This window comes from Coenobita brevimanus, chromosome 38 (genome assembly GCF_032717465.1).
Source record: "Coenobita brevimanus isolate Jiangsu-jjx chromosome 38, ASM3271746v2, whole genome shotgun sequence".
Classification (NCBI taxonomy): Eukaryota; Metazoa; Arthropoda; class Malacostraca; order Decapoda; family Coenobitidae; genus Coenobita; species Coenobita brevimanus.
The window spans coordinates 48248770-48261098 of NC_136991.1; the positions used below are offsets into that span (position 1 = coordinate 48248770).

Here is a 12329-nt window from a genome sequence, read left to right on the forward strand (position 1 = left end):
TTAGATGTAACTTGTATAAGGTGTTTACTTGGATATTATAGTGAATGATGATGATGATGGTGATGGATAGTTTTTAGGGATGTGACACAGATCAGTATTGAATAGCAGCAGCAGTAACAGCATCATCATCAGTAGTAGTAGTAGTTGTTGTAGTAATAATAATGATAATAATAATAATAATAATACCAAAAGTTATTTTGATAATAATGATAATAATGTTAGGAATAATGGCACTTAATAATGTCTGTACTTTTTATACCGTATCTCTCACTTTGCGCAACCATTACCGTAAAAAAACCATCAGTTCTGGCACGTTCACACACACACACACACACACACACACACACACACACACACACACACACACACTGGCTTTCTCCCGTGCGGTGAATGGTGGCTATTGTTCGGAGGCTTGTGTTTTATTCCGCCGTGTGGGTCCCAGCGCTGTCGTTTTCCCGCGCTTGGCACACCTCTCATGTTTACGAGTGTCTGCTATTCGCACCGCAGCTTGTTTAGGCCCTGGCGTGTCTTTCCTTTATTCGTACTTAGAGCTTTACTGTGTTTTGATTTTAACTTCTCTTTCATCATTCCTGCCTCTCTTTTTTTTTTCTCTCTCTCTTTTTCTCTTTTTTTAGTAGTGACCACTATTCGCACCGCTTCTTTTTTAGTCCGTAACCTCACCTTTGTTCATGTTTTTTTTTTCCTTTGGGGGCGATAGTTCTTCTTTCTTTATTCGTATATACTTTTTTGTATATTTCTGTTTCTCTTGCCCCCGTTCTACTGTTTATTTTGGTTGTAGGCCTCTAAATTTCTTTCCTTATTCCCACTACTTTTTGTTACGGTTGTGTCGTTGGTTTCCCGTGTTTGCATTACGTATCCTGGCGTCTTGGAGTTTTCTCTGGGTTAGATAAGACCTTCATGCACAACGAGGGGCCTTATTTAAACTCTTTAGTAGTAGTGGTGGTGGTAGTAGCAGTAGTAGGAGCAGCAGTAGTAGTAGTAGCAGTAGTAGTATAGTAGTAGTAGGAGGAGGAGCAGCAGCAGTAGTAGTAGTAGTAGCAGTAGTAGAAGTAGGCTAGTTGCAACCCCAGGCTCATCTGATATACCGTACTAAGCAGTGATGTAAATGACGTTAACGAGTCTGAAAGGATTAATGGTAAAGGAGGGGGGAGAGGGAGACCGAGGATGGGGTTGAGATTTATAAGGGTGGTGTGAGTTTTGATGGCGGAGTACGGGGTGATAAGGCGATTTGTTTGTGGTCACCCCTCCGGGATAGGTGTCTGGCTGTAGATAAATAGAAACTGATAGATAGATAGATAGATAGATAGACGCACAGACAGGTTAGTGAGTAGTTAGGTAGGTAGGGTGGTAGGTAGATAGGTAGGGTTGGAAGGGAGATATATTGATAGATAGACAGATGAGCATTTACATAGATAGAGATGCAGTTAGACAAATAAGTAGTTAAAGTCTCAAACACGAACAACTGGTAAAAATCCAAACGAAGTAACGAAAGATTTGACACGTAACCCAGGCCTCTCACTTTCACCTTAAGTTCTACGTGTATTTAAGTATTGGTGATGCAACGCTAAGAGATGGAGAGTCATTGGCGTGGACTGGACTCTTGATTTAGGTCACATGTAAGTTGGTCTCGAGGGGATGATAAGGAAGATGATGATGGTAGTGATGAGTTTTGTAATAATTTTCATTTGATGATGGTAGTGGTGAGTTGTGTAATAATTTGCATGTTCGTAGTTGTCATCAACATCGTTGACGTCAATGTCGTAGCCGTCTTCTTCTTCATCATCGTCATCATCATCATCATTTTCGTAGTCGCCTTCATTATCATCATTGTTATAATTGCCATCATCATCATCATCATCATTATTATCGTCGATGTCCTCCTCCTCCTCCTCATTATCATCATCATCATCATCATCATCATCATCATCACGCTACTTCCTACCAGTGCATGGGGTAAGGTTAGGTTGGGGTGCATTGACGTTAGGTAAAGTTAGTTTAGCATAGATTAGGTGAAAGTTGGTTAGGTTAGGAGGGGTTAGAATTAGGTCGGTTTGGTTGCGTTACTTTAGGTTTGAATTAGGTTAGGCTAGATTTAATTAGAGAGCAAAATACGTGAGGCTGTCGGTAGCTTAGTCACGTTTTTAATAATAATCTGAAAATTTTTTGAGGTTTGTTAATGGGTAGTGAATGACGTTATTAGTGAGTAATTGCTTGCACGTTTGTGACATTATTTCAGGTTTTTATATTTGGTAATGAGGTATATATTGTGTAATTAGCCCCAACCTCTTCAGTACGCTAACCTTGTATTAATCTTACTCCCTTCAGAAAGAGACGTGGGCTTATATTCTCGTTGGTTAAGGAGGCTCCCTAACACCTCATCCTAAGTGATTTATCTTGAATTCGACTGGTTAATGTAATGTTGCAAGTTATATATGCAACGTATTGTGATATTAAAATTTTCATTCATTCATTGCCAGACGCCATGTATCCCAAACGGGGTGGCCAAGGGCTTAGAGTTAATTGTTTTACAGGGAGGGGCACTAATCCTCCACCAACCCCACTTGACACGCAGGGAGAACGTTATGCCAACAGCATCTGGTGTTCCCAGGCGGTCACCCATCCAAGTACTAACCAGACCCAACGTTGCTTAACTTCGCTGATCGGACGGGAAGCGGTGTACTCAACGTGGTATGGCCGTTTGATTTATATAATATAAAAGAGGGGAGTGAGGTGTAACAAGTAAAATAAATAGCTTAGGAAGAGGTGTTAGGGAGCTTCCTTAACAGACGAAAATACCGGCCGTGGAAATAAGGGGTAAGATACAGCCTTCATGAATTTCTCTACAGTGAGGGTTCCCAAAGGTGAATAAAATCGTCTGGAAGCATCAGGCTTATACAGAAAGTAGTCTCTCTCCCTCTCTCTCTCTCTCTCTCTCTCTCTCTCTCTCTCTCTCTCTCTCTCTCTCTCTCTCTCTCTCTCAAATCACAGTAAGTTAACAAAGAATTACCCAGTACAGTTCGATTGCCACCCGTAAAGTTTATTTACTAGTTTCTCCCATATTAGATTATCAATTTTATGAAAAGGTTGAAGGTTAATTACATTCTATTTTCTAGCAGACGATTTTGTTCAGCTGAGAGAACTCGTATCTAGACACTGTTCACTTTAACTTGGCCTGAAATTGCCATCTGTCCGTCTTGAATTCTGCGTGATAACATGAGATAAGCTGATCACTTTAACTTGGCCTGAAATTGCCATCTCTCCGTCTTGAATGCTGAGCTGTAACAAGATATACACACTAGAGTATGATGCTAGTCGCGAAGAAGTTCTGTGGAAAGGATGTAGGGCCATAGTAGTGTCTTTTTCCGCCACTGGGCTACGTGAAATAAGCTGCAAAAGGACGAAAATCTGGGCCAGGATGAGGTGAATGAACTGTAGTGAATGTTGAGCTACGTGGGTAATAATCACATTTATATTGCGTCATTATAATGGGAGTAATTACACCTGAAGTAGTGAATTTATAGGCCTTTTATATTAATTACCTTGTGATGCAAAGGTGAGTGTTAACTCCTTCACTACACTGATGCATATTTTATTGTTTATCCAGACGGTTTTATTAGCCTCAGTTAAAGGACTATTGTTGCTATCTCCAGACGATTTTTTCACGAGAGACTTTTCAAACTGGAGGGGTTAGATTTAGTCGTAATTAAACCTTCATTGCCAAAAACTCTTACCTGAATAAAATCTTGTAGGAAAATTAAAAAGAAATCGGATTGAAGGGATGAATGACACGTTGCCTAATTATTCCTGGGAGTCATTACATAGTCGAGGGTTGGCTGGTTAAATTAGTCCGTGATGTATGTTTCTTAGTGATTCATGTAGTACGTAATTAACCAGTGGTGGAAGAAGGTTTAATGGCTTGTTAAATAGTTGGAAGGTGGCTGGTAGCCTTTAAGAATTACTGTGTGTCTGTGTTAATTCTTGGCTCTCATTATATTAAGAAGCAATTAGAGGATGATAATCTTTTTACTCTTCATCTTGAATACTTTGTTATAACAGTAGATTAACACTATAATATGATGCTAGTAACGCATAAGTACCAGGGGAAGGATGTAGGGCCGTGGTCTTGTCCTTTCCTGCCACGGAGCTACCGGTACGTGGAATAAGCTGCAAAAGGAAGAAAATCTGGGCCAAGCTAACGTGAAAAGAGTACCACTATAGTAGCTTTTAATTACGCTCTGATATTTAAATGTTTATTAATGACCCGTATTGGATTTTTCCCGTCAGAATGGTAGTAGTTTTATCGTAGCCCAAGGTTCATCAGAGAAACAGAACCCGGTTGACTGCAGGCTGAAGTTGTCCTCCGTTGGGGGAATAGAGAGAATTGGGGGACGTTTTTATTACCAGCCAGCTCCACCGCCTGGTTATATTGGTGCCACCACGTGAAGGCGTCCCTCTCGCACCCTTGGCAGAGTAATCGCATGTATTAGTCAGCAGGGGTTATTAACTTCTGATAATTACACTGTGATGTTTATATGTTTGTTAATGACTCGCTCTGCATAAATATTCCCGGCAGATTAAACACGTAAATTAAGGAGTCAGGTGTTGGTCTATTTTAACGATTACTTTATGTTGTTTATATGCTAATGTTACCTTGTTATTAGGCTGCTGGAGAGGGGAGCCTTCACCCACTGGCAGCAATATAACTGGTCGGCTCAGCTTCTCGGATCTGCAAAAATTCCTCAGCTCCTTTCCTATCCCTTGGCAGGAGGATGGTGGGCTGTAGGAGGAAGGGAGTTACTTCAGCCTGCAGTCCACTGGGTTTCACGTTGAGATACACCTGGAGCCACAACAAAAAATAACCAATTATATGTTAATGAATCATACCGTATAATTATGTTGGAAGATTAAGAAGCTTCTTGGTAAATTGGCCTCGTCGTTAATACTTGCTTATTAATGTGTCACGTATCAGTATTTTTCAACCTTTCAGTGCGATGACTTTATATTCTTGCCACCAGTGGACGATTTCATCCAACTTAGGAAAGGCCTTGTAGGGAATGGGTGAAAGAGTCCTCCGACCCCTTCAATTCTGTGACTCTCTCTCTCTCTCTCTCTCTCTCTCTCTCTCTCCCCAGACGATTTTATGTAGGTACAGAGAGAATATTAGAACACCAGGGATTAGGTGTACCCCTGCTTGACGCATCATCTTGAGAGGGATTACGTAAACGTAACAAAATCGTATCGTCTGGTGGTAAAAAGAATCAAATTTGAAAATGCCATCGCGCTTTTCATCCATTGAGACTTCTTTCAGACGATTTTCTGTCATATTCCTACGGCCACGAAGCCATTGTATTCAGTGATGGGCTGTGACAGTTTTCCAAGATGGCGACACGTTTGTTTCCGGTTAGCTTGTAAACAACAATGGCCGCTGCCGCGCTGTTGCCAAATCGGAAAGTTGGTAGATTGTTGCTCAAGTCCACAGAAATCCAGAAATTGCTAGAAATAATGCAAAAATCCCTCGTATATTGCTAGCTAGTTTAGAGGATATAGCCAGATTTTATACCACTGATCTACAAAATGTGATGCTGGATAGATGTGGAAATCTCCAAGTAGCGCTGAATAGCCTACTCAGTCCGCATCCACGCTCACTTTTCCTAAACCGAAACTCCAGTACAGCCCCAGTTCGTTAGTGTTTATTGCATTCCCCCCCCCTCATCTCTCTCTCTCTCTCTCTCTCTCTCTCTCTCTCTCTCTCTCTCGTGTTTATTGCATCCCCCCCTCCCCCTCATCTCTCTCTCTCTCTCTCTCTCTCTCTCTCTCTCTCTCGTGTTTATTGCATCCCCCCCTCCCCCTCATCTCTCTCTCTCTCTCTCTCTCTCTCTCTCTCTCTCTCTCTCTCTCTCCTGTTTCTTTGTCAGGCTATCATGTGCTCGTACTCTCCGTTTTCTTTTTTTTCTTTTTTAAACCTTTCTTGCGGTACCTTATCAGTCTCTTCTCTTACCATGCCAGTCATATCTGTTTCATACCCGCCAATTATCTTCAAATCACCAAACCCACACAGAGAGAAGGGTCGTGCCCTGCGTTTCATTTATTTATTTTATTCATTTATTCATTCATCGTGGCGTCCCCAAAATATTTCCAAAACTCCTGCTTGAAATATGATTGTAATAACGGTTAGACTTGCTAATAAAAGCGAAATTAATATAGGAATACTTAGAGCTCCACATAGTCTGAGTTTAGATCTTGCAAAGTGCAGTCCACATCATGAAAATAGTTACAGTATCATTCTAGACTTCAATTTTGTGCTTGAAAGAGGCGGATTGTTGCCGTAGAATTCTGTAGCTCGTTCGCCCTAACACTGCCCATATTTTCGCTCTGCTGCAGCTTATTTCGCGTAGCTCAGTGGCAGAAAAAGACGACCCAACGGCGCTACGTCCTCTCCATAGCACTTCTTTGTGACTAGCACTATATTCTGGTGGTAATATCTTTCATACAGCAAAGCGTTAAAGATGGAGAGGTGACAGTTTTAGGCCAAGTTAAAGTGAAAGGAGTATACCCATATTCTCAGTACGACAGGCTTCCTTGTATATCATATCATATGGTTTGTTAATATTTACTGTGTTAGAAAGGTCAGATTTGATGCTAAGGAAAAGATTTAAAAGACATACAAGAAAATATTAAGGCTAAGTAGACCAAATATCTTACTGATGAAGTGGTGTTAAAGAGAGTGTATTAATCCTGTTTATTTCCTGAGTGTATTATACAGAATTTGGGATAACATCATTTTATGTCTTCATATCTACTTTGTGTGTGTGTGTGTGTGTGTGTGTGTGTGTGTGTGTGTGTGAGAGAGAGAGAGAGAGAGAGAGAGAGAGAGAGAGAGAGAGAGATATTAAATTAACACTAACGTTAATTTAGTGTTACCTTGGTGGTGCTAAAAACTCGTGTACGTAAGAGAGGAATGAAGGATTTATATACCGGTAAGATTCTCTCTCTCTCTCTCTCTCTCTCTCTCTCTAAAAACAGCGAAATTAAGGAGTGAGCCAGCTAATTAGAGAGTGGGTGAGGGTTGGCTGGCTCGGTTCGGCTGGAATTAACACAGAAATTTCCCTACGCTGAATTTAGAGAGAGAGAGAGAGAGAGGATGGGGGGATTGCAGTCGACCATCCGAGGCTGCAGATAAAGTGAAGGACAGTGGAAAACCTAACTTGCTTCTCTTCTATATCTATCTATCTATAGCCCGACGCCCTAATCCCGCAAAGGGTGGCCGCAGACAAAACGCCTCCAAGTCACTCTGTCACCCACCATTTGACTCCCCTCCCCCCAACTCACCCCCCCTCCCTCATATACCTCTCAACTCCATCCCTCCACCTCATCCTCGGTCTACCCCTCCCTCTCCCTCCCTCCACCTCACCTACATACACCCTCTTAGTCAGTCTTTCATTCTCCATCCTCTCCACATGTCCAAACCACCTCAGTGTATTTCTCCTAATCTTTTCAACCACATCCACATCTACCCCACAACGTTCCTTCACTTCTTCATTCGTCAACCTGTCCCTCCATGTCACTCCACATGCTCCTCTCAAGTAACTCATTTCCACTGCTCTCACTCTTGACTTGTTCCCCTCTTGCAAGGTCCACGCCTCGCTTCCATACGTCAGGGTAGGGATCACAATACCATCATGCAGTGACTTCTTAACTTCCATACTCACCTCCCTATTTCTCATCACTGCTTTCAGTGTGCCAACAACCTTCCTTCCCTGCTGTACCCTTTCACGTACTTCATCCCCCAAAGTTCCATCCTTACTCATCACACTACCCAAGTACTTGAATGCACTCACATTCTCCATATCCTCACCATCCAACCTCACTGCACACTCTGTGACTTCATTCCTCTCAAACACCATAACTTTACTTTTGTTTACATTAACTTTCAGCTTCCTCCTCCTACACACTGTCCCAAATTCATTCACCAAACCTTGCAACTCCCATTCATCTTCACTCAACAATACTGTATCATCAGCAAACAGCAACACCGGAAGCTTCCAAATCTCACCCTCATTCATTAGGGCCACCCCCACATCCACTGCCCTACCTTGTACCTCCTTTACGACCCCATCCATATATATATTAAACAGCCATGAAAATAATGATAAAAATTTTCTTCTTCTTCCTCAATTTTATTATTTTTCTCTTTATTTCTCCTACCTCTCCTTCATCATCATCATCATCATCTTCTGAGTCATTATTATTATTATTATTATTATTATTATTATTATTATTATTATTATTATTATATTATCATCATTGTCTTAATTTTTACTAACTGATTCTGCCACCAGACATATCGCAAGTCTGTCGTATTGAAGGAATTATAAGGTACGATGTATCCAGTAAGGCACCAACTACTTTAATACAGTGTCGTTAGGGTGTATGGAGAGGAACGCCTTCATGTGGTGGCACCGATGTAACCAGGGTACTTCACTGCCTGGCTATACAAACGTCTCTCAGCAACTTCCCCATCCCCCTGAAAGGAGGATGGTAGACTGAAGGAGAAGGGCATGTGAAGCCTGCAGTCCACCAGGTTCACAATTCAGATGAACCTGAGGCAACAACAACAACAACAACTACACCTACTACTACTACTACTACTACTGCTGCTGCTGCTGCTGCTCTCCACTTACTACATAGGTGGAGGCTATTGTGTTTGCTGGTATTATTATTATTCCGGCCTCGTTATGTGTCCTCGCATGGACCATTGCTGATAGGGGAAGAAAAATCCAGATCTTTCAGATGCAGTGGAAGGGCATTTCAGAAAGTCATATTAGTATTATAAGTGAACGAGGTTAAGTTGGTCGTGTCTACTGGAGATTTGAATCTGACCTGCACAAGGAATCTGAAGGGTGAACTTGGACCCGTTTCCACTACATTATTACAGAATGTACCCTACCGTGACCTATGAACATTACTGAGGGGCCCTGTTCATGTTTTAGTGACCATAGGTCAAGGACCTCCATCCGGAACAGTAGATGGAGACTAGTGACTGTCCGCAGGACAGTAACAGAGTTCCAGTTATTATTATTATTATTATTATTATTATTATTGTTATTATTATTATTAATGTCATTGTTATTATTATTATTATTATTATTATTATTACCAGTATTACTAATACCACTACGGTGGTAATGGATTTTTGCTACTGCCAGACGAATGTATTCATCTTATAAATAGAAAGCTTTTGCAGCAGCAGGGTTTACCAATATTATCGAATAAAAAAAAATGCACGAGAAAGGCTGGAAAAGGTTACATGATAAAAAAAAAAAAAAACGAGAAGGGCTGGAAAAGGTTACATAAAACAATAACACGAGAAAGACTGGAAAAGGTTACATGATAAAAAAAAAAACGCACGAGAAAAACTGAAAAAGATTACATGATAAAAAAAAATAATAATAACGAGAGAGGCTGAGAAAGGTTACATAAGAAAAAACAAATCTCGTCTCACACTTGGCGCCAAACAGCCTGAGACCACAGACGATGACTGGTGCAAATGCTTATTAATTGTACCCCATGTTGGCAGAATTGTGCTTTCATGAGGATGCCATCTCTCTCTCTCTCTCTCTCTCTCTCTCTCTCTCTCTCTCTCTCTCTCTCTCTCTCTCTCGTGCATGGTAAGCTACATTTCGGATATAAAATGACTCCTACTGCGTGATATATATATATATTTTTTTTCGATCTTGTGGTGCTTTAAGTTGGTAATCTGTCTTCGAGGTTGAAACACACACACACACACACACACACACACACACACACACACACACACAAGATAAATGATGATAAAAGCCTTATAAAAATATGAATTCACAAACCTATAATTAAAACCACGGAATGCAGAGTGTGATTTGCAGGAAGGACGAGATATTGGGAAGTACAGTATCATACAAAGAAGTTATAACAGAATTCAAGGTTTAATGAATTAGATTTGTGTTTACCTGCTGCTACTTGCTCACTTTCTTCCATTAATACTCCTTACCAATCTCTTTTCTAACTCTCTTCTTTCTTCCATAGTTGCTGCTGTTATTTCTAGCTTTCCCAAGTACAGTATCCGCATTCTCTTTTCCTCCTCCTGTCAGGAAAAAAAGAAAAAGAAAAGCTCGATAATTTCCCCTCACATAACGAAGATATCTAGTGAATTTGCAGAAGGAACAAGAACAATGGGTGATTCTCTCTCTCTCTCTCTCTCTCTCTCTCTCTCTCTCTTAGAGAGAGAGAGAGAGAGATAATGGACATATGTTTGCTTTAGGCAGTTTGTTTACCTGACGAAACTGGGCCACCTCCACAACGAGAGAGAGAGAGAGAGGGGGGGGGGTAATCGTATGTGTGCTAGAGTTTGTTTAGCAGACTCCACAAAGTAAATACAAACCCTTGGTAGTATGAAATTGGATGAGCCGTAGTTGCGAAGTACGGCTTAGCCTCCATGGTTGCTATACTCCTTTTGCTGTATCTTGGCCAGATATTGCCATCTGTCCACCTTGAATACTCAGTTGGATTAGAAAACTCGAGTATATTGCTAATCACGAAGAAGTGCAGTGGAAAGGATGTAGAGCCTAGCATTGTCTTTTTTTTTTTTTTTTTTTTTTTTAACTGATCTACGTGAAATAGGATGCAAAATGACGGAGATCAATCTTAAATTAGTGTAAAAAAATTAGTCAAATCGATCCACCAGTCTGAACTAACCCATTGAATCTTTATTATTATTATTATTATTATTATTATTATTATTATTTATGTATGTGTTTATTTATGTTAGGGATCTCTGTCAGGTTAGAACAGACGTGGGAAAGTCAAGATTTACCCTCTAAAATTACTACACTTGGACATGAACCGAGCTTAAAGGATTCTCAACATTTTTTACGATCGATTTCCTGAACGTAACTGTTGTTTTCAAGAAAGACATTAGTGTAAAATCATTCCAAGTATATAGTCATTTCGACTAAAATAATAATAATATATAATAATAATAATAATAATAATAATAATAATAATAGTAATAAATAAAAATTAATGATGATGGTAATAATACTGGTAATACAGATGATGAGTATGATAATAATAATAATAATAATAATCTTAAATGCAAGAGAGCTTTCTAGAGATTTTGTGCTTTGCAAGAAGGATAAAGAATAATTTTTGTTGCAGGAGGAATAAAGAAGACTAGAATAATTTTTGATTTTGCAGGAAAGATAAAGAACAAGACGAAGTTTTTTACCTGACGGATAAAGAAGATTGGAATAATTTTTGTTTTTCCGGAAGGAGAAAGAAGACTAGAATTATTTTTTCAGGAAAGATAAAGAATAATGTTGTTTTTGCAGGAAGGGTAAAGAAGGCCAGATTTTTTTTTAAGGAAAAATAAAGACAACGAATATTATTTTTTCTGGAAGGATAAAGAAGACTAGATTATTTTTTGCAAGAAGGATAATGGCGAATATATATATATATATATATATATATATATATATATATATATATATATATATATATATATAATATATATATATATATATATATATATATATATATATATATATATATATATATATATATATATATATATACACTGAGTGGCAAGCCAAATGGTTTCCTGTACAACAGGAAACCATTTACTACGTTGGGTGGTAACCATATAACCAAATTTTGGCGCCTGGTGGTTTAGTGGGTAATTACGGAGCTCCAGTCGGATTGAGCCGGTGAAGGTTTATATCCAAGGGATGGTTGGGGTTGATTGCTCATGTACTGCCACTCAGGGATGAATGAGGCTGGTCACTTGCATAAATGTCAGGACCAACTTGCCTAGCCCCGGGCACCTACGCTCCACATGGGGCAACGTAGGATTGGATAATGAATGAATATATATATATATATATATATATATATATATATATATATATATATATATATATATATATATATATATATATATATATATATATATATATATATATTACAGGAAGGGTAATGAAGACTAGAAAATTACCGTTGTTTGTTTTTCCTTTGGATAAAAATCAGTTACGACATCGGTTTGAGTGTTCATGAGTTTCGCCAGAGGTTGGAACAGACACGCTATGGTGAATCTCGCCCAACCGTACTAGAACTTGGAAGTCATTAGGGTGGTGGCAGGTGAAGGGCGGGAAGTAATCAGTGATTGTTAGAGACGCTAAGTCATTATATTAAAGAAACTAATTACTCTCTTGCCTGATTATCCTGCAGGCAAAACATCACCCACCCCTTTTTCACTCATCGCAGTACTCTCT

At 39.5% G+C, this 12329-nt stretch overlaps 1 protein-coding gene and 1 non-coding gene across 2 annotated transcripts in view; one reads left to right on the forward strand and one right to left on the reverse strand.

The window, feature by feature from the left end:
* Positions 1–12329, forward strand: part of pns (DENN domain containing pinstripe) — a 160851-nt gene that overhangs the window by 88055 nt on the left and 60467 nt on the right. The window lies entirely within an intron of this gene.
* LOC145396645 (5S ribosomal RNA) lies at positions 2605–2723 on the reverse strand. The gene has a single exon (XR_013896805.1). It is a non-coding gene; the product is annotated as a 5S ribosomal RNA (ribosomal RNA).